At 38.9% G+C, this 27,762-nt stretch overlaps 1 long non-coding RNA gene across 1 annotated transcript in view; it reads right to left on the reverse strand.

Moving 5' to 3' along the window:
- LOC135207651 (uncharacterized) overlaps window positions 1-27,762 on the reverse strand; it is a 470,496-nt gene that overhangs the window by 372,143 nt on the left and 70,591 nt on the right. The window lies entirely within an intron of this gene.

Consider the following 27,762-nt stretch of genomic DNA (forward strand, 5'->3'; position numbering starts at 1 on the left):
TAGTGTTTAAGTAATAGTGACACTGAATAAATAAGTACTGTAACGGGAAAATGAAGTTTACGAAGCTTCTTTATACAAACAAATTCTCAGTTATGAACTTGAACAGCTGATGATGCTACACTAAACAGATTTACCTCATCAAGGAAGAAAGATTCCAAGACAGGAAAACCAGAGGCAGGAAGAAAACACCAAAACTTGGTAGCATGAGGAAAGCACCAGTCCCTCGAACATTTAAGCCCGAGAATAACTGATTTCCATGACGGGAGGAGGATTTTTCCATTTCTCCAGGAGAGAGAGAGAGAGAGAGAGAGAGAGAGAGAGAGAGTATACAAGGATTAGGATGTCTCAAAGACTTATTAGACCATCCGAGGAGACATCGTGTGCTCACTTATCTCTAGGAGCAGGTTTTACTATTCATTCACAGTGTTCTATTGATTTTGAGAGAGAGAGAGAGAGAGAGAGAGGAGAGAGAGAGAGAGAGAGAGAGAGAGAGAGAGAGCGCCCTTCAGTGCTTTACATCGTGAAAAAGAATGAAAATTCTAAAACATGGTGCAGCTTGGGGACGAAGAAAAGCTGCAAATAACCTTTACTAATGCCTATAGTGCACCACGTGAGGTGCACTGAGAGCATCAGCCCTACAGGGATGAGGTAGGAATGGGATCAGCGCTCAAACGACCTGTCATAAATTCAGTCCCATCGAAGAGGGAGGCAAAAGATGAAGCACTTTGCGTATGTGAGTAATCATTCAAACCGGGATGGATAAGTCTATCATAAGCCTTAATAAGAGGCACGAGGAAAATAATTTATGCATCTAAACATCGCCGCAAAGTTTCAAGGGGCAGATTTTGCAATTAAAAAAAAATAAAAAATTTAAAAAAAAAAAAAAAAAAAAAAAAAAAAAATAGACTTTCCCAAACAGATCTGAAGAAACCTGACCACCCAACATATTGATAGAAGTGAGGGTTTCAATCAAATTTCCAACGAAATGCGCCGAAGAATTGGAGGGGGAAGGAGGTAGAAAAATAGGCAGAAACCGTACCTCCATGGTATAGCTTCGTTGTTAGTAAGGTTGGTCCCTATTGCGATAAGCAAATAAAAGAGGAACCCTAAACATGGAACATCTACAGGGAAGGAAATTCAAACATTATTAGACAGGATCAAAGTTTGAAAGCATTAAGGAGGAAATTTAACAAAATTCCTACTTTGTAAGGTTTTTCGTATTGGTCAGGTTTTCCATATCCTTCACATACAAATCTAATAAACTTGAAAAACTAGAACATTTATAAACTTCAGGGACTCGTGTGTCACCAAAAATGCAAAAATTGTGCAGTCGGTAAAATATAGCCTCTAGCACATTTCGAGAGACAGGGAGAGGAATACATTTAATAACGGAAACTACAATTCTAGAAAACTGAGCACGATTTTCTTTTAATATATTGTTGTTTGTTTGTATGGTGTTTTGACGTTTCATGGAACCAGTGGTTATTCAGCAACGGGACCAACGGCTTTACGTGACTTCCGAACCACGTCGAGAGTGAACTTCTATCACCAGAAATACACATCTCTAACCCCTCAGTTGAATGCACGAGAATCGAACTCATGGCCACCGAGGTGGCAGGCCAAGACCATACCGATCACGCCACTGAGGCGCTTTTGTTTGTTTGAATATAGGAAGGTGCATAGATTTTTGGGCAAGGGCAAGCGCTGAGACCTGTGAGGTCATTCAGCGATGAAACGGGAATTGAAATTTGAATGGGGAAGTGTTTTGAAACGGTGTAACAGGAGGAAAATCTCGCATTTGCGCTATGAAACAACTGTTAGAGAGGATGGAAAGCCAGATGGAAGAAAGAGAATATGAACGGAGGTACAGTATAAAAAACGAAAGAGGTTGCAGCTTGGGGCGAAAGGGATGTTGCAAAGAACCTTAGGTAATACCTACAGTACACCGCGTGAGGTGCACTAACGGTATTAACCACCCTACGGAGATGAATTTGTTTGGAAGTACTCCCTAAATGAGACGCTTGTTTAACGAGACCGCGCCTGTTAAAACACAAAATACATCTAAAAAACTCCCCAATCCGGACAACTCGAGACGAATCTCCCCCCCACCCCCCTCCCCGCAAACAAACATTGCTCATAATATCCTTGATTACAACCAGACTAATTACGAAATTTCTGTCTGTATGAAAAAGTAGAGTTCTTTTCGTGACAAACCCTCCGCTCATTCCCGAGACGTGTAGCTTATCAAGAAAATCAGAGGGACAGCAAGGACATGAATGAATTCAGGCGAGAGCGATCGTCAACCTCAAAGACACACTCAAGGACTGAAGAGAAAGGATCCTCTCGTCTTGAATGCGCCTAAATGGAAGGAACACAAGATGCTGCTAGATGTAGGATATTCACTGCGAAAGGATTCCTTTAAGCAAGAGACACGATGGATGGTGCCTTAAAAAGATGCTTATCACGTGAGTGACGGTCGTATCTATCACGGGGACATTCAGCATCCTATCGGGATTCTCTCTTTCTCTCTCTCCATTTTATCGTTCCTAATACTACAACGCCTGTCAAAAGCTTACAGCTAAACTCATCTCTCTCTCTCACACACACACACACAATATATATATATATATATATATATATATATATATATATATATATATTATATATATATATATATATATATATATATATTATATATGTATACAATCAAGAGAGGGATCCACAGTAATATCCTTGTTTATCTAGATATAATATATTTATACAAAGCTTAAAGCTTTCGTCCATACCTCCTGTGGAGTGATCAAGTCCACAGGAGGATGGACGAAAGCTTTAAGCTTTGTATAAATATATTATATCAAGATAAACAAGGATATTACTGTGGATCCCTCTATTGATTTCTTAGAAGCACGAATACAGTGTTTTTATATTGCATATATATTATATATATATATATATATAATATATATTATATACATATTCATTTACATACACATACATACATACATACAGGAAGGTAGGGCCATCGGGGAAAGCCGTAGATTCAATATAAACAGGATGAGAATAGCCAACGAAGCATTATTTATTTATTATCCAAATTTTGAGACTTTGGATCTCATCTTCAGAGCTGTAAAATATACAAAATACACAAATTAAAATAAGACTCAGTATTAATATCAATAAAAATGGAACCATGTAAAACTTAAATATTCTAAAAAATAATAATTAAAAAAATAATAAACTAAAATAAGAAGTGAAGAATGTTTAAAAAGTAAAACGTGGAGAATGCTATATTATATATATATATATATATATATATATATATATATATATATATATATATATATATATATATATATATATCTCACCTTCTCTCTCTTGTTCCCCATCCCTTACAGCTCATGTTTTTAATGTTTGTATTTAACCTTGATCTACGGCACTGACATCTGGGCAATTCACCAAGAGCCGGAGAGGAAGGGTTATTTTTAGAGAGATGAAGAACGTTACTTAGTGATCCAAGAACATTACTTACGGCTTCATTAAGACCGAGTAATAAATAATTGCTTGTACTTATCTAGATTACTTTCTCTATTAAAACCATCGAGCCGTACTTAGCTCCAAGAGTGGAGTCCGTCATCCAGGAGGAGTGCAATCATAATTGTTGTGGTAATGAGTGGTCATAAAAGCAACCACAAAAAACGAGTGCAAAAAAAATAAGCAAAAACTACGAATCGTTACCGTCCACGAGACGGTTTCTCGCTGTCTTTCGGTCGTAAACAAGGTAGGGAGGGCTTTCATTAAAGGTTTTCATTAACCCGGTCACAAGAATCTCTCTCTCGCATTGCGTCTTCCTTTCTCGAATCACGAAACGGGTCATTACATGAAATGAAACATCCGATTACATGGCATCGTCGAATGAGGAATAAGTTCCCCGTTGAAGTTGAATTGTTAGTCTACTCTATATTTCTTTGTTTATGATATGTTCATCCTTTCTTATTTGTTGTATAAGAAACATTCCGCCGCCTAGCTATTATCTTTAAGAGAATTTTTTTTTACCTAAAATCTTACTTTTACAGTATTTTATCTTTTTGTATAATTTGCCTTAATGTTTTGAATTCCTATTTTAAAATACTTTTTCTACTTCGTTCTTATTTGATTTACCAACATTTTCTCACTAAGGATGATAACATAACCTGTCATTTCAGAAGCCGTTTTCTATATTACTCCTAGTCATTTGATCAACATCGTCTCACCGAGTGCGATTTCCATTTTTGCCAATTCTAACCACTTTTTCTCAGCCTTTCGCATTTGCTTGTAAGCATCCGTTCGTCCAGCGGCCGGTATTTCCAGGCCGGGCAGCCTTGGAAGCTCGGCAGACAGTATCGTCAACATCATCCGGCAACAAGACCCAATCAGCGGACGGCATTACGCCTTCAACATCTCCCGAGACGGACTAATTTGTAGCTGTCATGTCGCAGAAGAGGCCAGCGAACGCGCGATGGCCAGCCCTGATAACATCCGTATTTCCATGGGACGAAAGGGGCTCATGTGAGGGAGTGGAGAGGTGGGAGAGGGGGTGGTGGTGTGATGGGTTCCCCATCTTCTATTTCTCCCATCCAATATCTCAATCCCACCCCCCACCTTGAACTTCGCCATTCGGAGAGAGTGATAGAGGGAAAGACAAATCACTTGCACTTTTGATATCCTTATTATCGCGTAAAATGGAATTGAGAGAGATGAGAGAGAGAAGAGAGAGAAGAGAGCGAGAGAGAGAGGGGAAGAGAGAGAGAGAGAGAGAGAGAGAGGAAAAAGTGATAGACTATCCTACGACGAACCCTTTTTTTTATCGAGGTCTGTATCAGTATTCAGTCCTTCAGCCACCCAGTGAATCAATTACCATTAAACGAACATTTCTTTTATGCATGACACATCCACTGAAGCTCTGCATCGTGAAGTCTTGATTAAGTGGTAGTCCATTAACTTCATCAACAATACTGTGTATATATATTATATATATATATATATATATATATATATATGTATATATATATATATATATATATATATATATCCATATATATATATATATATATATAGATATATAGAGATATAGAGATAGATATAGATATATATATATATATATATATATATATATATATATATATATTATATATATGTATATGGATACGGCAAAATCAGCATAAAAAAAAAACTATCGACTTTCAAATATATATATAATATATATATATATATATATATATATATTATATATATATTAATTTTATATATGTGTATATAATTTTTTAAACATATTTATATACCAACAAAAGAAAAATAAACAAAATATCGATTTTCAAGATTGTTCAACCAATCAACTCTCTCTCTCCCTCTATCTCGGATGTCTAGGAAACGAGAGTACATCTTACACAAACAAGGAAAAACTTAAGTGGAACGCTAATTCCTGCCCAATAATTTTTTTTAATGTTTGCCTCCGAACAGGAAAAGAAAAGGAAACAAAAATTGCCATTTCCTCCATAAAATTCGTACCATTCATTAAAAAAGTACGGTCATTTAAACGCATTGCGTCTTGAAAGCAGAGTGTGAGGAAAAAATTAAGTTACAAGTTTTTAGTTTTCTGTAAAATTATTGAGATGGCTTTGTCCGTCCGTCCGAATTTTTTCTGTCCGTCCTCAGATCTTAAAAACTACAGAGGCAAGAGAGCTGCAACTTGGTGAGTTGATCATCCACCCCTCAATCATCAAACATTACAAATTGCAGCCCTCTAGCCTCAGCTCTTTTTATTTTATTTAAGGTTGAATTTAGCCACCCCGGCGCATTTTTTTTCTTATCTTTATGAATTGAATAGTGTGAAGCATTGCGTCCTAATGATCGACATGATATCCTCTTAGCTTGTTGTTAACCAGAACACACGATGAAGGGGCATAATGTGGATTATGTTTCACAGACTCTTCAAGTTAAAACAATCATTCATTTTCCTTCTTACTACTCTTTTATAAGAATAGGGTTTATCATAATTTTAAAAAATTGACATTTCGATTCCAGGCCACGTGGAAGGCACTCGGCAGTTTTACTAGATGTGCATGTGGATCCCCAGATGTAAATACTACGCAGGTTTTCACATTCCAAGATAAATCAACTATCAAAGCAACGACTTTGTTACCTGTACGTTTCAGGCTTTAACCGATCTTAATATGAATGCTCTGATGTGTCAGTTATCGACCTATATATATAATGCTGCGGATTTTTTTTTATCATCTTTCACTTTTTTTCCCATTATAATCATGCCCTAAATTAATTTTCGCTCAGCAAAGCACCATAACCGAAATGTTGCAATATGACTATTGTCAAAAATGATAAAACCTAGCTCTTTTCAAATGGCCCCCTTCCAACAAAAAAACTTAGAACACCAAAGGCGCCCCTAAATGCCCCAACATAGTGAAAACCAAAGGCACCCCCTAAATGTCCCAATATTGTGAAAACCTAAGACCCCTTTCATATGTCCCCACATTGCAAAAACCTAAGACCCCTTTCAAATATCCCATCATTGCAAATACCTAAGACCCCTTTCAAATATCCCATCATTGCAAATACCTAAGACCCCTTTCAAATATCCCATCATTGCAAAAACCTAAGACCCCTTTCAAATATCCCCACATTGCAAAAACCTAAGACCCCTTTCAAATATCCCATCATTGCAAACACCTAAGACCCCTTTCAAATGTCTCCACATTGCAAAAACCTAAGACCCCTTTCAAATGTCCCCACATTGCAAAAACCTAAGACCCCTTTCAAATGTCTCCACATTGCAAAAACCTAAGACCCCTTTCAAATGTCCCCACATTGCAAAAACCTAAGACCCCTTTCAAATTCCCCTCATTGTAAAAACCTAAGACCCCTTTCAAATGTCCCCACATTGCAAAAACCTAAGACCCCTTTCAAATGTCTCCACATTGCAAAAACCTAAGACCCCTTTCAAATGTCTCCACATTGCAAAAACCTAAGACCCCTTTCAAATGTCCCATTATTGCAAATACCTAAGACCCCTTTCAAATATCCCATCATTGCAAATACCTAAGACCCCTTTCAAATGTCCCATTATTGCAAATACCTAAGACCCCTTTCAAATGTCCCCACATTGCATAAACCTAAGACCCCTTCAAATGTCCCCACATTGCATAAACCTAAGACCCCTTTCAAATGTCTCCACATTGCAAAAACCTAAGACCCCTTTCAAATGTCTCCACATTGCAAATACCTAAGACCCCTTTCAAATGTCCCATTATTGCAAATACCTAAGACCCCTTTCAAACGTTCTTACATTGCAAAAACCTAAGACCCCTTTCAAATGTCTCCACATTGCAAAAACCTAAGACCCCTTTCAAATGTCCCATTATTGCAAATACCTAAGACCCCTTTCAAATGTCTCCACATTGCAAAAACCTAAGACCCCTTTCAAATATCCCATCATTGCAAAAACCTAAGACCCCTTTCAAATGTCCCATCATTGCAAAAACCTAAGACCCCTTTCAAATGTCCCATCATTGCAAAAACCTAAGACCCCTTTCCCTTTCAAATATCCCATCATTGCAAAAACCTAAGACCCCTTTCACATATCCCATCATTGCAAAAACCTAAGACCCCTTTCAAATATCCCATCATTGCAAATACCTAAGACCTCTTTCAAATGTCCCCACATTGCAAAAACCTAAGACCCCTTTCAAATATCCCATCATTGCAAATACCTAAGACCCCTTTCAAATATCCCATCATTGCAAAAACCTAAGACCCCTTTCAAATATCCCCACATTGCAAAAACCTAAGACCCCTTTCAAATATCCCATCATTGCAAAAACCTAAGACCCCTTTCAAATGTCTCCACATTGCAAAAACCTAAGACCCCTTTCAAATGTCCCCACATTGCAAAAACCTAAGACCCCTTTCAAATGTCTCCACATTGCAAAAACCTAAGACCCCTTTCAAATTCCCCTCATTGTAAAAACCTAAGACCCCTTTCAAATGTCCCATCATTGCAAAAACCTAAGACCCCTTTCAAATGTCCCATCATTGCAAAAACCTAAGACCCCTTTCAAATTCCCCTCATTGCAAAAACCTAAGACCCCTTTCAAATGTCCCATCATTGCAAAAACCTAAGACCCCTTTCAAATGTCCCCACATTGCAAAAACCTAAGACCCCTTTCAAATGTCCCATCATTGCAAAAACCTAAGACCCCTTTCAAATTCCCCTCATTGTAAAAACCTAAGACCCCTTTCAAATTCCCCTCATTGCAAAAACCTAAGACCCCTTTCAAAGTCTCCACATTGCAAAAACCTAAGACCCCTTTCAAATGTCCCATAATTGCAAAAACCTAAGACCCCTTTCAAATGTCTCCACATTGCAAAAACCTAAGACCCCTCTCAAATATCCCATCATTGCAAATACCTAAGACCCCTTTCAAATATCCCATTATTGCAAATACCTAAGACCCCTTTCAAATATCCCATCATTGCAAATACCTAAGACCCCTTTCAAATATCCCCACATTGCAAAAACCTAAGACCCCTTTCAAATGTCTCCACATTGCAAAAACCTAAGACCCTTTAAAATATCCACATTGCCCCCCCAAAAACCTAAGACCCCTTTCAAATGTCTCCACATTGCAAAACCTAAACCACCCCTTTCAAAATGTCTCCACATTGCAAAAACCTAATAGCCCCATTTCAAATTCCCCCTCATTGTAAAAACCTAAGAAAACCCTTTCAAATGTTCCATCATTTGCAAAAACCTAAGACCCCTTTCAAATGTCCCATCATTGCAAAACCTAAGACCCCTTTCAATTCCCCTCATTGCAAAAAACCTAAGACCCCTTTCAAAATGCTCCACATTTTGCAAAAACCTAAGACCCCTTTTCAAATGTCTCACATTGCAAAACCTCAGACCCCTTTCAAATGTCTCCACATTGCAAAAACCTAAGACCACTTTCATATGTCTCCACATTGCAAAAAACTAAGACCCCTTTCAAATTCCCCTCATTGTAAAAACCAAATACCCCTTTCAAATGTCCCATCATTGCAAAAACCTAAGACCCTTTCAAACGTCCCATCATTGCAAAAACCTAAGACCCTCCTTTCAAATTCCCCCCTCATTGTAAATACCTAAAGCCCCTTTCAAAATTCCCCCTCAGTTAACAAAAACCTAAGACCCCAAACCCTTAAATGGCTCCACATTGCAAAACCTAAAGACCCCTTTCCCAAATGTTTCCAACATTGCAAACCTTTTAAAACCCCTCAAATGTCCCATCATTGCAAAAACCTTAAGACCCCTTTCAAATGTCTCCCCATTGCAAAAACCAATAAGACCCTTTCAAATGTCCCATTCATTGCAAAAACCTAAGACCCCTTTCAAATGTCCACACATTACAAAAACAAAAGACCCCTTTCAAAATGTTTCTCCACATTACAAAAACCTAAGACCCCTTTCAAATGTCCACACCCCCATTACAAAAACCAAAAGACCCCTTTGAAAATTTGTCTCCACATTGCAAAAACCTAAGACCCCTTTCAAAATGTCCACATTGCAAAAACCTAAGACCCCTTTCAAATGTCCACATTACAAAAAACCTAAGACCCCTGTCAAATGTCTCCACATTACAAAAACCTAAGCACCCCTTCAAAAGGTCACACATTAAAAAACAAAAGACCCCCTTAACAAATGTCTACAAACATTACAAAAAAACCTAAGAAACCCCTTTCAAATGTCTACTTGCAAAAACCTAAAGTTTCCCCTTTCCCAAATGTCCATTCATGCAAAAACAGAAGACCCCTTTCAAATGTCTCCACATTGCCAAACCTAATACCCCTTTCAATGCTCCACAATTACAAAACCTACGACCCCTGTCCAAATGTCTCCACATACAAAAACCTAAGACCCCTTTCAAAAGTCCCACACATTACAAAACCAAAGACCCCTTACAAATGTCTCCACATTACAAAAACCTAAGACCCCTTTCAAATGTCTCCACATTGCAAAAACCTAAGACCCCTTTCAAATGTCCCATCATTGCAAAAACAGAAGACCCCCTTTAAATTGTCCTCACATTTGCAAATGAAACCTAAGGACCTTTTAAATCCCACATTGCCCCCCCCCCCCTCCCCCTTTCAAAACCTCAAAGAAAAACCAAAAAACCTTTCAAATGTCTCAAAATTGCCAAAAACCAAAACCCCTTTTCAAATGTCCCACCATTACAAAAAACCAAAGACCCCTTTTCAAATGTCTCCACCATTACAAAAACCTTAAGGACATTTTAAAAGTCCCCACTTACAAAAACCAAAAGACCCCTTTCCCCAAATTTTCCCCACATTACCAAAAACCAAAGAAACCCCTCAAATCTATTCACCGGTTACAAAAAACCAGACCCCTTTCAAATGTCTCCACATTGCAAAAACCTTTAAGACCTTTTCAAATGTCCCCACAATTGCAAAAACCTAGACCCCTTTAAATCTCCATTGCACCTTCAGGACAAAAACCTTTCCAAAAAATGTCCCCACAATTGCCCACCCCAAAAATCAGACCCTCAAAGTCTCCACATGCCACCCCTTTCAAAGGACCCCTTTCAAAAATGTCCCGCACATTGCAAAAAACCTTCCAAAGACCCCTTTCAAATGGTCCCCAAATTGCCAAAACTCCAAAGACCCCTTTCAGGTTTCTTCCCCAACATTGCAAAAACCTAAGACCCCTTTCAAATGTCTCCACATTGCACCTAAGAACCCCTTTCAAATGGTCTCCACATTTGCAAAACACCCCTAAACGACCCCTTCAAATGCCCTTTAAACCCACATGCAAAAACTTAAGACCCCCTTTCAAATGTCCCCACATTGGCCAAAAAAACCTAGAAACCCCACTTTCAAAAAGCTCCCCCACATTGCCAAAAACCTAAGACCCCACATTGTCTTCCAAAAACAGGTGCAAAAACCTAAAAACAGACCCCTTTCAAATGCCCCTCATTGCAAAAATGACCCTTTCACTTGAAAAACCTCACCCCGCTCCACATTGACCCCTCGAAATGTCTCCACATTTGCAAAAACCTCAGACCCCTTTCAAATGTCCACATTGCAAAAACCTCAGACCCCTTTCAAATGTCTCCCCACATTGCAAAAACTAAGCCTTTCAAATGTCCCCACATTGCAAAAACCTAGCTAAAACTTTTATGAAAAACCGACATTGCAAAAAACCTAAAAAAACTAAGACCCCTTTTCAAATGTCCCCACATTGCAAAAACCTAGACTCCCCAATTGCCTGAAAAACCTCAAATAGCACTCTTTAAATGTCTCCACATTGCAAAACCTCAGAAAAACCTATTTGGCTCCACATTGCACGTAAAAAGCTTCCACCCCTTTCAAAGTCCCACATTGCAAAAAACCTAAGACCTTTCAAATGTCCCATCATTGCAAAAACCTAAGACCCCTTTCCCCCACATGTCCCCTCCCCACATTGCAAAAACATTCAAAAACCAACAGACCCCCTTTCAAATGTCTCCACATTGCAAAAACCTCAGACCCCTTTCAAATGTCTCCACATTGCAAAAACCTAGACCCTTTCAAATGTCATTGCAAAAACCTCGACCCCCTTTCAAATATCCATTTTATTTGCAAAAACTTCACCCCGACCCCTTTCAAATGTCTCCACATTGCAAAAACCTCAGACCCCTTTCAAATGTCTAACCCCATTGCCCCTTTTCAAAAACCTCATGACCCCTGTTTCAAATGTCCACATTGCAAAAACCCTCAGACCCCTTTCAAATGTCTCCACATTGCAAAAAACCTCAGACCCCTTTCAAATGTCCCCCTCCATTGCAAAAACTCCATCCCCTTCTGTCTCCACATTGCACAAACCTCAGCACCCCTCAAATGTCAAATGTCACATTGCAAAAACCTCAGACCCCTTTCAAATGTCTCCACATTGCAAAAACAAAAACCCCTTTCAAATGTCCCCTCAAATTGCACTAGACCCCCTTTCAAAAATGTCCTCCCACATTGCAAAAAACCTCAGACCCCTCAAAATGTCCCACAAATTGAAAAATCAAAGACCTCTTTAGTCGCCATTGCGACCTCATGACCCCTTTCAAAATGTCCCCACATTGCCCACACAAAAACCTAAGACCCCTTTCAAATGTCAAAAAAAACCGACCATTGCAAAAACCTCAGACCCCCATTCAAATGTCCCCACATTGCAAAAACTAAGACCCCTTTCAAATGTCCCCACATTGCAAAAACCTAAGACCCCTTTCAAATGTCCCCACATTGCAAAAACCTCATACCCCTTTCAAATGTCTCCACATTGCAAAAACCTCAGACCCCTTTCAAATGTCTCCACATTGCAAAAACCTCAGACCCCTTTCAAATGTCTCCACATTGCAAAAACCTAAGACACAAATGTCACATTGCAAAAACCTAACCCCGACATTGCAAAAACCTAAGACCCCTTTCAAATGTCCCCACATTGCAAAAACTAACACCTTTCAAATGTCCCCACATTGCAAAAACCTCAGACCCCTTTCAAATGTCTCCACATTGCAAAAACCTAAGACCCCTTTCAAATGTCCCATCATTGCAAAAACCTAAGACCCCTTTCAAATGTCTCCACATTGCAAAAACCTAAGACCCCTTTCAAATGTCCCATCATTGCAAAAACCTCAGACCCCTTTCAAATGTCTCCACATTGCAAAAACCTAAGACCCCTTTCAAATGTCCCCACATTGCAAAAACCTAAAGACCCCCTTTCAAATTGTCCCCCCCACATTGCAAAAAACCTAAGACCCCTTTCAAATGTCTCCACATTGCAAAAACCTAAGGACCCCTTTCAAATGTCCCATCATTGCAAAAACCAAAATCACGACCCCTTTCAAATGTCTCCACATTGGCACAAAAAACCTAAGACCCCTTTCAAATATCCCATCATTGCAAAAACCTAAGACCCCTTTCAAATGTCCCATCATTGCAAAACCTAAGACCCCTTTCAAATGCCTCCCCACATTGCAAAAAACCTAAGAACCCCTTTCAAATGTCTCCACATTGCAAAAACCTCAGACCCCTTTTCAAATGTCCCCACATTGCAAAAACCTAGACCCCTTTCAAATGTCTCCACATTGCAAAAACCTAAGACCCCTTTCAAATGTCCCCACATTGCAAAAACCTAAGACCCTTTCAAATGTCTCCACATTGCAAAACCTAAGACCCCTTTCATGTCTCCCACATTGCAAAAAACCTAAGACCCCTTTCAAATCCCCCACATTGCAAAAAAACCTAAGACCCCTTTCAAATGTCTACACATTGCCCAAAAACCTCAATTGACCCCTTTCAAATGTCACCACATTGCAAAAACCTAAGACCCCTTTCAAATGTCCCCACATTGAAAAACCTCAAAAGAGACCCACTCAATGTCTCCACACTGCAAAAACCTAAGACCCCTTTCAAATGTCTCCACATTGCAAAAACCTCAGACCCCTTTCAAATGTCTCAACATTGCAAAACCCTAAGACCCTCTCAAATGTCTCCACATTGCAAAAACCTAAGACCCCTTTCAAATGTCTCAAGATTGCAAAAACCTAAGACCCCTTTCAAATGTCTCCACATTGCAAAAACCTAAGACCCCTTTCAAATGTCTCCACATTGCAAAAACTTAAGACCCTTTCAAATGTCTCCACATTGCAAAAACCTAAGACCGTTTCAAATGTCCCCACATTGCAAAAACCTAAGACCCCTTTCAAATATCTCCACATTGCAAAAACCTAAGACCGTTTCAAATGACCCCACATTGCAAAAATCTAAGAATCCTTTCAAATATCCTCACATTGCAAAAACCCAAGACCCCTTTCAAATGTCCCCACATAGCAAAAACCTAAGACCCCTTTCAAATGTCCCAAGATTGCAAAAACCTAAGACCCCTTTCAAATGTCCCCACATTGCAAAAACCTAAGACCCCTTTCAAATGTCCCCACATTGCAAAAACCTAAGACCCCTTTCATGTCCCCACATTGCAAAAACCTAAGACCCCTTTCAAATGTCCTCACATTGCAAAAACCTAAGACCCCTTTCAAATGTCCCTACATTGCAAAAATCTAAGACCCCTTTCAAATGTCCCAAGATTGCAAAAACCTAAGACCCCTTTCAAATGTCGCCACAATGCAAAAATCTAAGACCCCTTTCAAATGTCCCCACATTGCAAAAACCTAAGACCCCTTTCAAATGTCCCAAGATTGCAAAAACCTAAGACCCCTTTCAAATGTCCCCACATTGCAAAAACCTAAGACCCCTTTCAAATGTCCACACATTGCAAAAATCTAAGACCCCTTTCAAATGTCCTCACACTGCAAAAACCTAAGACCCCTTTCAAATGTCTCAAGATTGCAAAAACCTAAGACCCCTTTCAAATGTCCCCACATTGCAAAAACCTAAGACCCCTTTCAAATGTCCACACATTGCAAAAACCTAAGACCCCTTTCAAATGTCCTCACACTGCAAAAACTTAAGACCCCTTTCAAATGTCTCAAGATTGCAAAAATTCAAATGTCCCCACATTGCAAAAACCTAAGACCCCTTTCAAATGTCCCCACATTGCAAAAATGTAAGACCCCTTTCAAATGTCCCCACATTGCAAAAATCTACGACCCCTTTCAATTTCCCAAGATTGCAAAAACCTAAGACCCCTTTCAAATGTCCCCACATTGCAAAAATCTAAGACCCCTTTCAAATGTCCCCACATTGCAAAAACCTCAGACCCCTTTCAAATGTCTCCACATTGCAAAAACCTAAGACCCCTTTCAAATGTCCCAACATTGCAAAAACCTAAGACCCTTTCAAATGTACCCACATTGCAAAAACCTAAGACCCCTTTCAAATGTCCCAAGATTGCAAAAACCTAAGACCCCTTTCAAATGTCTACACATTGCAAAAATCTAAGACCCCTTTCAAATGTCCCAAGATTGCAAAAACCTAAGACCCCTTTCAAATGTCCTCACATTGCAAAAACCTAAGACCCCTTTCAAATGTCCCCACATTGAAAAACAAAAACTAAGACCCCTTTCAAATGTCCCCACATTGCAAAAACCTAAGACCCCTTTCAAATGTCCCCACATTGCAAAAACCTAAGACCCCTTTCAAATGTCCCCACATTGCAAAAACCTCAGACCCCTTTCAAATGTCCCCACATTGCAAAAACCTAAGACCCCTTTCAAATGTCCTCACATTGCAAAAACTTAAAACCCCTTTCAAATGGCCCCACATTGCAAAAACCTAAGACCCCTTTCAAATGTCCCATCACTGCAAAAATCTAAGACCCCTTTCAAATGTCCCCACATTGCAAAAACCTAAGACCCCTTTCAAATGTCCCCACATTGCAAAAGCCTAAGACTCCTTGAAATGTCCCAAGATTGCAAAACCTAAGACCCCTTTCAAATGTCTCACATTGCAAAAACCTAAGACCCCTTTCAAATGTCCCCACATTGCAAAAACCTAAGACCCCTTTCAAATGTCCCCACATTGCAAAAACCTAAGACCCCTTTCAAATGTCTCCACATTGCAAAAACCTAAGACCCCTTTCAAATGTCCCAAGATTGCAAAAACCTAAGACCCCTTTCAAATGTCCCCACATTGCAAAAACCTAAGACCCCTTTCAAATGTCCCATCATTGCAAAAACCTAAGACCCCTTTCAAATGTCCCAAGATTGCAAAAACCTAAGACCCCTTTCAAATGTCTACACATTGCAAAAATCTAAGACCCCTTTCAAATGTCCCAAGATTGCAAAACTCCTAAGACCCCTTTCAAATGTCCCCACATTGCAAAAACCTAAGACCCCCTTTCAAAATGTCCCATCATTGCAAAAAAACCTAAGAACCCCTTTCAAATGTCCCATCATTGCAAAAACCTAAGACCCCTTTCAAATGTCCCCACATTGCAAAAATCTAAGACCCCTTTCAAATGTCCCCACATTGCAAAAACCTAAGACCCAATTCAAATGTCCCCACATTGCAAAAACCTAAGACCTCTTTCAAATGTCCCCACATTGCAAATACCTAAGACCCCTTTCCCCCAAAAGGTTTCATTGTGCCCACCTCATTGTCAAAAACCAATGAAAACCCCTTTCACCCCTTTTCCAAAGTCCCCACATTGCAAAAAACTTAAGACCCCTTTCAAAGGTCCCCACATTGCAAAACCTAAGACCCCTTTTCAAATGTCCCCACATTGCAAAAACTTAAGACCCCTTTCAAATGTCCTCATATTGCAAAAACCTAAGACCCCTTTCAAACGTTCTTACAGTGCAAACTTACCTACGACCCCTTTCAAATTCCTTCAAAAACGTTTCTTACATTGCAAAAACCTAAGACCCCTTTCAAACGTTCTTACATTGCAAAAATACCTAAGTGACCCCTTTCCATGTCCCCACATTGCAAAACCTAAGACCCCTTTCAAATGTGTCCCCACATTGCAAAAACCTAAGACCCCTTTCAAATGTCCTCACATTGCCAAAAACCCCTAAGACGTCATTCAAATGTACCTTCAAACACATTGCAAAAAACCAAAGACCCCTTTCAAACGTACTTACATTGCAAAAACCTAAGACTCATTCAAATTTCCTCACATTGCAAAAACCTAAGACCCCTTTCAAATGTCCTAACATTACAAAAACCTAAGACCCCTTTCAAATATCCTCACATTGCAAAAACCTAAGACCCCTTTCTTTCAAAATTTTTATTTTTCATTGCAAAATCCTAAGACCCCTTTCAAATGTCCTCACATTGCAAAAACCTAAGACTCATTCAAATGTCCTCACATTGCAAAAAACCAAAGACCCCTTTCAAATGTACTTACATTGCAAAAACCTAGACCCCTTTCAAATGTCCCCACATTGCAAAAACTTAAGACCCCTTTCAAAGGTCCCCACATTGCAAAAACCTAAGACCCCTTTCAAATGTCCCCACATTGCAAAAACTTAAGACCCCTTTCAAATGTCCTCATATTGCAAAAACCTAAGACCCCTTTCAAACGTTCTTACATTGCAAAAACCTAAGACCCCTTTCAAACGTTCTTACATTGCAAAAACCTAAGACCCCTTTCAAATGTCCCCACATTGCAAAAACCTAAGACCCTTTCAAATGTCCTCACATTGCAAAAACCTAAGACTCATTCAAATGTCCTCACATTGCAAAAACCTAAGACCCCTTTCAAATATCCTCACATTGCAAAAACCTAAGACCCCTTTCAAATGTCCCTACATTGCAAAAACCTAAGACCCCTTTCAAATATCCTCACATTGCAAAAACCTAAGACCCCTTTCAAATATCCTCACATTGCAAAAACCTAAGACCCCTTTCAAATGTCCTCACATTGCAAAAACCTAAGACCCCTTTCAAATATCCTCACATTGCAAAAACCTAAGACCCCTTTCAAATATCCTCACATTGCAAAAACCTAAGACTCATTCAAATGTCCTCACATTGCAAAAACCTAAGACCCCTTTCAAATATCCTCACATTGCAAAAACCTAAGACCCCTTTCAAATGTCCTCACATTGCAAAAACATAACACCCCTTTCAAATGTCCCTACATTGCAAAAACCTAAGACCTCTTTCGAATGTCCTCACATTGCAAAAACCTAAGACCCCTTTCAAATATCCTCACATTGCAAAAACCTAAGACCCCTTTCAAATATCCTCATTGCAAAAAACCTAAGGACCCCTTTCAAATATCCTCACATTGCAAAAACCTATGACCCCTTTCAAATATCCTCACATTGCAAAAACCTAAGACCCCTTTCAAATATCCTCACATTGCAAAAACCTAAGACCCCTTTTAAATATCCTCACATTGCAAAAACCTAAGTCTCATTCAAATGTCCTTACATTGCAAAAACCTAAAACTCATTCAAATGTCCCTACATTGCAAAAACCTAAGACCCCTTTCAAATGTCCTCACATTGCAAAAACCTAAGACCCCTTTCAAATGTCCTCACATTGCAAAAACCTAAGACCCCTTTCAAATGTCCTACATTGCAAAAACCTAAGACCCCTTTCAAATGTCCTCACATTGCAAAAACCTAAGACCCCTTTCAAATATCCTCACATTGCAAAACCGAAGACCCCCTTTCTTTCAAATGTCTCACATTGCAAAACCTAAGACCCCTTTTAAATGTCCTCACATTGCAAAAACCTAAGACCACCCCTTTCAAATGTTCCTCATATTGCAAAACCTAAGACCCCTTTCAATGTCCTCCCCATTGCAAAAACCTAAGAAACCCTTTTAAATGTCCTCACATTGCAAAAACCTAAGACCCCCTTTCAATATCCTCACATTGCAAAAACCTAAGACCCCTTTCAAATGTCCTCACATTGCAAAAACCTAAGACCCCTTTCAAATATCCTCACATTGCAAAAACCTAAGACCCCTTTCAAATGTCCTCACATTGCAAAAACCTAAGACCCCTTTCAAATGTCCTCACATTGCAAAAACCTAAGACCCCTTTCAAATGTCCCATCATTGCAAAAACCTAAGACCCCTTTCAAATGTCCTCACATTGCAAAAACCTAAGACTCATTCAAATGTCCTCACATTGCAAAAACCTAAGACTCATTCAAATGTCCTCACATTGCAAAAACCTAAGACTCATTCAAATGTCCCTACATTGCAAAAACCTATGACCTCTTTCGAATGTCTTCACATTGCAAAAACCTAAGTCTCATTCAAATGTCCCCACATTGCAAAAACCTAAGACTCATTCAAATGTCCATTGCAAAAACCCTAAGAAAACAAAATTTCGTTGCAAACTAAAGACCTCCAATCACAAATGTCCCCTCAAATTGCAAAAACTTAGACCCCTTTCAAATGTCCCCACATTGCAAAAACCTGAGACCCCTTTCAAATGGTCCCCACATTTGCCAAAAAACCTAAGGGACCCCCTTTCAAATGTCCGCCCAAACATTGCAAAAACACTTAAGACCCCTTTCAAATGTTCCCCACAGTTGCAAAAACTTAACACCCCTTTCAAATGTCCACCCCACATTGCAAAAACCTAAAGAACCCCTTTCAAATGTCCCCACATTGCCACAAAAACTTTAAGACCCCTTTCAAAGAAATGTCCTCATAATGGCAAAAACCTAAGACCCCTTTCAACGTTCTTTTACATTGCAAAAAACCTAAGGACCCCTTTCAAACGTTCCTACATTGCAAAAACCTAAGGACCCCGTTTCAAAACGTTCTTACATTGCAACAAAAACCTAAGACCCCTTTCCAAACTTTCTTACATTGCAAAACCTAAGACCCCTTTCAAATATTCCCATCATTGCAAATACCTAAAGACCTCTTTCAAATGTCCCCACATTGCAAAAACCTAAGACCCCTTTTGAAACGTTCGTTACATTGCAAAAACAAAAAAACTAAAGAACCCCTTTCAAAACGTTTCTTATATTGGCAAAAACCTAAGACCCCTTTCAAACGTTCTTACATTGCAAACCACCTTAAGACACCCCTTTTCAAACGTCTTCTTATATTGCAAAAACCTAAGGACCCCTTTTCAAAGCGTTTCTTACATTGCAAAAACCTAAGACCCCGTTTGAAACGTTTCTTACCCATTGCAAAACGACCTAAGACCCCTTTCAAACGTTGTTATTATTTGCAAAAAACCCTAAAGGACCCCTTTGAAACGTTCTTACATTGCAAAAACCTAAAGACCCCACCCTTTCAAAATGTCCATCCACATTCTTTTTTGTTGCCACAAAAAAACCTAAGACTCATTTACAAATGTCCTTCACATTGCAAAAACCTAAGACTCTTTTCAAAATGTCCTTACATTGCAAAAGACACCCCTTGAAACCCCTTTCAAAACCTAAACCCCTTTCTAAACCTAATTGCAAAAAACCTCCCCTTTGAAAACGTTCTTACATTTGCAAAACCTAAGACCCCTTTTCAAATTCCTTCCACCATTGCAAAAACCTAAGACGCATTCAAAATGTTTCCTACATTGCAAAAACCTAAAGACTCTTTCAAATGTCCTCACCCCTTTTGCAAGAAACCTAAGACCCCTTTCAAATGTCCTCTTACATTGCAAAAACCTAAGACCCCCCCCCCCCCCCCCCATTTCAAATGTCATTGGCAAAAACCTAAGACTCATCAAAAGTCCTCACATTGCAAAAAACCTAAGACTCTTTCAAATTCCCCTCACATGGCAAAACAAAGCCCCTCCCCAAGTCTTTGCAAACCCTTAAGTTCTTACCCCCATTTGCAAACCTACCCTTTCCCAAAACGTTCCTTACATTTGCAAAAACCTAAGACCCCTTTTCCAAACGTTCTTTACATGCCAAAAAACCGTAAGCCCCTCCAAACGTTCCTTCAATTGCAAAAAACCTAAGACCCCCTTCCACCCCTTTCCAAATTGTCCTCCAACATTGCCAAAAACCTAAGACCCCTTTTCAAATGTCCCATCATTGCAAAAACCTAAGGACCCCTTCAAATATCCATTTATTGCAAATACCTAAGACCCTTTCAAATGTCTCCACATTGGTAAAACCTTAAGACCCCTTTCAAATGTCTCCCACTTGCAAAACCTTAAGACCCCTTTCAAATTCCCATTCATTGCCAAAAAAACCTAAAGACCCCTTTCAAATGTTCCCATCCCATTGCCAAAAAAACCTTAAGACCCCTTTCAAAATGTCCCATTTCAATTTGCAAAAACCCTAAGCCCCTTTCAAAATGTCCTTCACACTGCAAAAACCTAAGACTCAAATTCAAATGTCCTCACATTACAAAAACCTAAGACTCATTTCAAATGTCCTCACATTGCAAAAAACCTAAGGACTCCGATTCAAATAAATGTTTCCTCAGATTGCAAAAAACCTAAGAAACTCATTCAAATGTCCCACACCTTACCAAAAAACGCTAAGACTTCATTCAAAAATGTCCTCACATTACAAAAACCTAAAGACTCATTCAAAATGTTCTCACATTACAAAAAGCCTAAGACTCATTGCCAAAATTGTCCTCAACATTACCAAAAACCTAAGACTCCATTCAAATTTCCTCACATTGTTGCAAAAACCTAAGACCCCTTTCAAATGTCCCAATCATTGCCAAAAAAACCTAAAGACCCCTTTCAAAATGTCCCATCATTGCAAAAAACCTTAAGACCCCTTTCAAAATGTCCCTATCATTGCAAAAACCTAAGGACCCCTTTCAAATGTCCCAAGATTGCAAAAACCTAAGACCCCTTTCAAATGTCCTCACATTGCAAAAACCCTAAGACTCATTCAAATGTCCTCACATTACAAAAACCTAAGACTCATTCAAATGTCCTCACATTACAAAAACCTAAGACTCATTCAAATGTCCTCACATTGCAAAAACCTAAGACTCATTCAAATGTCCTCACATTGCAAAAACCTAAGACTCATTCAAATGTCCTCACATTACAAAAACGTAAGACTCATTCAAATGTCCTCACATTACAAAAACCTAAGACTCATTCAAATTTCACCTCACATTACAAAAACCTAAGACTCATTCAAATGTCCCTCATTACAAAAACCTAAGACTCATTCAAATGTCCTCACATTACAAAAACCTAAGACTCATTCAAATTTCCTCACATTGCAAAAACCTAGACTCATTCAATGTCCTCACATTACAAAAACGTAAGACTCATTCAAATGTCCTCACATTAAAAAAACGTAAGACTCATTCAAATGTCCTCACATTACAAAAACCTAAGACTCATTCAAATGTCCTCAGATTGCAAAAACCTAAAACTCATTCAAATGTCCTCAGATTGCAAAAACCTAAGACTCATTCAAATGTCCTCACATTGCAAAAACGTAAGACCCATTCAAATGTCCTCACATTGCAAAAACCTAAAACTCATTCAAATGTCCTCACATTACAAAAACCTAAGACTCATCATTCAAATGTAAAACCTCACATTGCACAAAAACCTAAGACTCATTCAAATTGTCCTCCATGTAACATCACCTAAAAACATTGCAAAAACCTAAACTCATTCAAATTTCCGAGATTGCGAAAACCTAGACCGTTCAAAAATTCAAATGTCCTCACTTGCAAAAACGTAAGACCCATTCAAAATGTTCCTCACATTGCACAAAAAACCTAAAACTCATTCAAAATGTCCCCTCAGAATTTGCAAAAACAAAACCTAAGACTCATTCAAATGTCCTTCACATTGCAAATGAATAAAGTAAGACCCATTTCAAATGTTCCTCACATTTGCAAAAAACCTAAAACTCATTCAAATTGTCCTCAACATTGGCAAAAACCTAAAACCCTAAGACTCATTCAAATGTCCTCACATTGCAAAAACCTAAAAATCATCATTCAAATGTCTCACATTGCCAAAAACCTAAGACCCATTCAAAATGTCCTCACATTTGCAAAAAACCTAAAAAACTCATTCAAAATGTCCTCACATTGCAAAAAACCTAAGACTCATTCAAATGTCCTTACATTGCAAAAACCTAAGACCCCTTTCAAACGTTCTTACATCGCAAAATCCTAAGACCCCTTTCAAATGTCCTCACATTGCAAAAAACTAAGAATCCTTTCAAATATCCTCACATTGCAAAAACCTAAGACCTCTTTCGAATGTCCTCACATTGCAAAAACCTAAGAATCCTTTCAAATATCCTCACCATTGCCCAAAACCCTTAAGGACCTCTTTCGAAAAAATGTCCTCAAAAACATTTTTGCAAACCTAAGAATCCTTTCCAAATAAATTCCTCACATTTGGCAAAAACCTAAGAAAAACCTCCTTTCGAATGGTCCTCACATTTGCAAAAACCCTAAGAATCTTTCAAATAATTCCTTCACATTTGCAAAAAAACCTAAGAATCCTTTCCCAAATAATCCTCACCCAATTTTGCAAAAACCTAAGAAACCTCTTTCGAATGTCCTTCACATTTGCAAAAACCTAAGAATCCTTTCAAATAGCCTCATAAAATTGCAAAAAACCTAAAGACTCCCTTTCGAAATGTCCTCACAATTGCCAAAAAACCTTAAGAATCCTTTCAAAATTATCCTCACCATTGCAAAAACCTTAAGAATTTCCGTTTCATATATCCTCAAAACCATTGCCAAAAACCTTAAAGACCTCTTTTCGAATGGTCCTCACATTGCAAAAACCATAAGAATTCCTTTCAAAATAAAAATTCCTCACATTTGCAAAAACCTAAGGAACCTCTTGTCGAATGTCCTCACATTGCCAAAAACCTAAGAATCCTTTCAAATAATCCCTCACATTGCAAAAAAACCTAAAGACCTTTCTTTCGAAAATGGTCCTCCACATTGCAAAAACCTAAGACCTCTTTCGAATGTCCCTCACATTGCAAAAACCTAAGATCCCTCAAATTTATCCTCATTGCAAAAACCTAAACCTCTTTCGAAGGTCCTCACTTGCAAAAACCTAAGATCCTTTCAAATACTCCCCATTGCAAAAACCTTAGACCTCTTTCGAATGTACCCTCACTTCAAAAACCTACGACCTTCTTTCGAATGTCCTCACATTGCAAAAACCTAGAATCCTTTCAAATATTCATCACATTGCAAACCTAACTCCTTCAAAATCTCACTTGCAAAAACCCTAAGACCTTTCAAATGTCCTCTACAGTGCAAGAACCTAAACCTCTTTCGAATGTCCTCACATTGCAAAACCTAAGACTCATTCAAATGTCCTTACGTTGCAAATCCTGACCCCTTTCAATGGTCCTCACATTTGCAAAAACCTAAGAGTCCTTTCAATATCTCACTTGCAAAACCTAAGACCTCTTCGAATGTCTCCTCACATTGGCAAAAACCTAAGAATCCTTTCAAATATCCCACATTGCAAACCTAATAACTCTTTCGATGTCCCTCAAATTGCAAAAACGAGAATCTTTCGAATATCCTCACATTGCAAAAACCTAGGACCCGCTTTCAAATGTTTCTACTTGCAAAACCTAAGAATCCTTTCAAATGTCCTCACTTGCGAGAACCTAGACCCCTTTCCAAATTTCCTCACATTGCAAAACTAAGTCTCTTCAAATGTCCGTACATTCAAAACCTAAGACCCCTTTCGAACGTTCTTACATTGCAACCTAAGCACCCCTTTCAAATGTTCTTACATTGCAAAAACCTAAGACCCCTCAAATGTCCTCACATTGCAAAACCTAAGAATCCTTCCAAATTTTCCTCCACTTTTCAAAAACCTAAGAACCCCTTTCAAATGTCTCATTGCAAGAACGCTAATAAACCCCTTTTCAACGTTTATTACATGCAAAAACCTAAGAATCCTTCAAATGTACCTCACATTGCAAAAGCCTAAGACCCCTTTCAAATGTCCCTACAGTGCAAAAACTAAGACTCAGTCAAATTTCCTCACATTGCAAACCTATCCGCATTCAAAGTCCTTTAAATTGCAAAAACCTAAGACCCCTTTCAATGTTCTACATTGCAAAAAACCTAAGAATCCTTCCAATGTTCCTTCACCATTGCAAACCTAAGAAAAACCCTTTCAAATGTCCCTACCCCATTTGCAAAACTAGACTCATTCAATATTTCCTTCAAACATTGCAATAAAAACCCTAAGTCTCATTCAAATGTCCCCCTTTACAAATTGCAAAAAACCTTAACCCCTTTCACGTCTTACATTGCAAGAAACCTAAGAATCCTTCCAAAATGTCCTTTACAGTGAAAACTAAGACCCCTTTCAACCGTTCTTTACATTGCAACAACCTAAGACCCCTTTCAAAATGTTCCTTACAAATGCAAACCATAAGCCCCTTTCAAATGTTTTCTTACAATTGCAAAAAACCTAAAGATCCCCTGTCGAAATGTTCTTAACATTGCAAAAACCTATAAAACCCTTTCAAAGTCGCTTACCCCTTTTCGCAAAACCTAAGACGCCTTTCAGACCCGTTCTTTACATTGAAAATCCTAGGAAACCTCCTTTCAGAAATGTTCCCCTTTACAAATGTGCCCCAAAACCTAAGACCCCTTTCAACGTTCTTTACATGCAAAACCTGAAGAACCCCTTTCATAAATGTTCTTACATGCAACCCTAAGACCCCTTTCAAATTGTTTCTTACTTGCAAAAACCGAGACCCCTTTCAAATGTCCTCATCTCATTGCAAGAAAAACCTGAAGAAACCTCCCCTTTTCAAATGTCCTCACATTTGCAAAACCTAACGAACCCCTTTCAAATGTCCCAAGATTTGCAAAACCTAGGACCCCCACAATTTGTCCTCACTTGCAAAAACCTAAGACCCCTTTCAAATGTCCCCACATTGCAAGAACCTAAGACCCCCTTTTCAAATGTCCCCCAACATTGCAAAAAACCTAAGAACCCCTGTTCAAATGGCCTCCATTGCAAAAACCTAAGACCCCTTTCAAATGTCCTCCCACATTGCAAGAACCCTAAGACCCCTTTCCCCAAATGTTCGCCCACAAATTGCAAGATCTCCCAAGACCCCTTTTCAAATTGTCCCCACATTGCAAGAAAAACCATAAGACCCCTTTCAAACTGTCCCACATTGCAAGAACCTAAGACATCTTCAAATTTGTCCCCAAAAACCATGGGGGGGGGGGGCAAGACCCTAAACCCCTTTCAAATGTCCATGATTGCAAAACCTACCGACCCCTTTCAAATTCCTCACATTGCAAAAACCTAAGAACCCCTTTCAAATGACCCCATCACATTGTCACCTCAGACCCTCTTTCAAATGTCCTCACATTGCAAAAACCTAAGACCCCTTTCAAATGTCACACATTGCAAAAAGAACCTAAGACCCCTTTCAAATGTCCCAAGATTGTCAAAAACCTAAGACATTTTCAAATGTCCTCACATTGCAAAAACCTAAGGACCCTTATCAAATGTCCTTCAATTTGCCAAGAAACCTAAGACCCTTTCAAATGTCCAAGATTGCAAAAACCTAAGACCCCTTTCAAATGTCCTTACATTGCAAGAACCTAAGACCCTTTCAAATGTCCCAAGATTGGCAAAAACCTAAGACCCCTTTCAAATGTCCCTCACATTGCAAAAACCTAAAAGGACCACTCTCATTAATGTGCCTCACCATTGCAAAAACCTAAGACCCCTCTTTCAAATGTCCCCACATTGCAAAACTAAACCCCTTTCAAATTGTCCCAAGATTGCAAAAAAAACTAAGACCCTTTCAAATGCCTCCACCATTGGCAAAGAACCTAAGGACCCCCTTTCAAAATGTCCCCAAGATTGCCCCCCCAAAAACCTAAAAGGGACCCCTTTCAATGTCCTCACATTGCAAAAACCTAAGACCCTTTCAAATGTCCCTCCACATTGCAAAAACCTAAACCCCTTTTCAAGTGTCCTCACATTGCAAGAACCTAAGACCCCTTTCAAGTGTCCTCACATTGCAAGAACCTAAGACCCCTTTCAAATGTCCTCACATTGCAAGAACCTAAGACCCCTTTCAAAAGTCCTCACATTGCAAGGAAAACCTAAGCCCCTTTCAAATGTTCCTCACATTGCAAGAACCTAAGACCCCTTTCAAATGTCCTCACATTGCAAGAACCTAAGACCCCTTTTAAATTTCCTCACACTGCAAAAACCTAAGACCCCTTTCAAATGTAGCAAGATTGCAAAAACCTAAGACCCCTTTCAAATGTCCTCACACTGCAAAAACCTAAGACCCCTTTCAAATTTCCTCACACTGCAATAACCTAAGACCCCTTTCAAATGTCCCAACATTGTAAACCCACTACTGCAAATACCTATGGCCTCTTCCCAACGTCATAATATCATAGAAATCTTAATTCTCCTTTACATTTACCATCTTCACAAAATCAAGCGCAACTTTTAAATGTTCCATACGTAAGGCGCCTCTCCACCGCCACATTTTAAAAACCAATATAAAATAAACTTAATGGCCTTTTAAATGGGGCAACTGCAAAATCCTAGGGCATTTTTCAACTGTCCAAAAATTGTGGAAATTTTAATTTTCTTTCCACTGTCCCAAAAGGCCCTCATCAAATGTCCCAAACTCCACAAAACCTTGGATCGTTTCTTAGGTCCCACTATTACAAAAAGATACAGCTCCTTTCAAATCTTACAATATAATGAAAGTCAATGGACCTTTTCGAATTTCTGAACACTAAAAACCTAAGGTTCCTTCTTGCCGTCCGTGCAACTTAAAAACCTTAGGGCTGTGCATAATTATGTTCCAATATTGTAAAACCAGTAAAACCAAAGGCCCTTTTCCAACACAGATGTTTCAGAATGAAATTTATACCAATCCATTTTGAAATGTGGAATTTAGCCCACTTTGTTCTCTCTCAAAACAAAAGCGAGACATGAGAATAATCGCCAATGTTTCTACGATTCCAGAGGTGGAATCATTGAATAAAACACTTGAAGTAAAAAGATTTGCCGGTGCAGAATGTCTGAAATCTCCTTTGGCAAAAAATCCCAGGGCGGAAAATGCTGCAGCTGAACAGAGCAGTTTTCGTTCTCTGCGCCACGAGCTTAGCATTGGAAATACTCTATTAACATAACAGCGGCAAAGCACGATACAAATGAATTGCGACCAGTTCAAAGACTCCACCATACCGATGAAAGGCCTTTCAGGAAACTGTATCAAAGTGATGTAAGTTTACTCTGAAGCAAAAGGTAGTCAGATAAGCTTCATAAATGTGAAACTAGAAGAAGCCTTGAGGAGAGCTTCAAACAGTCGATGATGCCC

Source organism: Macrobrachium nipponense, chromosome 34 (genome assembly GCF_015104395.2).
Source record: "Macrobrachium nipponense isolate FS-2020 chromosome 34, ASM1510439v2, whole genome shotgun sequence".
Taxonomy (NCBI): domain Eukaryota; kingdom Metazoa; phylum Arthropoda; class Malacostraca; order Decapoda; family Palaemonidae; genus Macrobrachium; species Macrobrachium nipponense.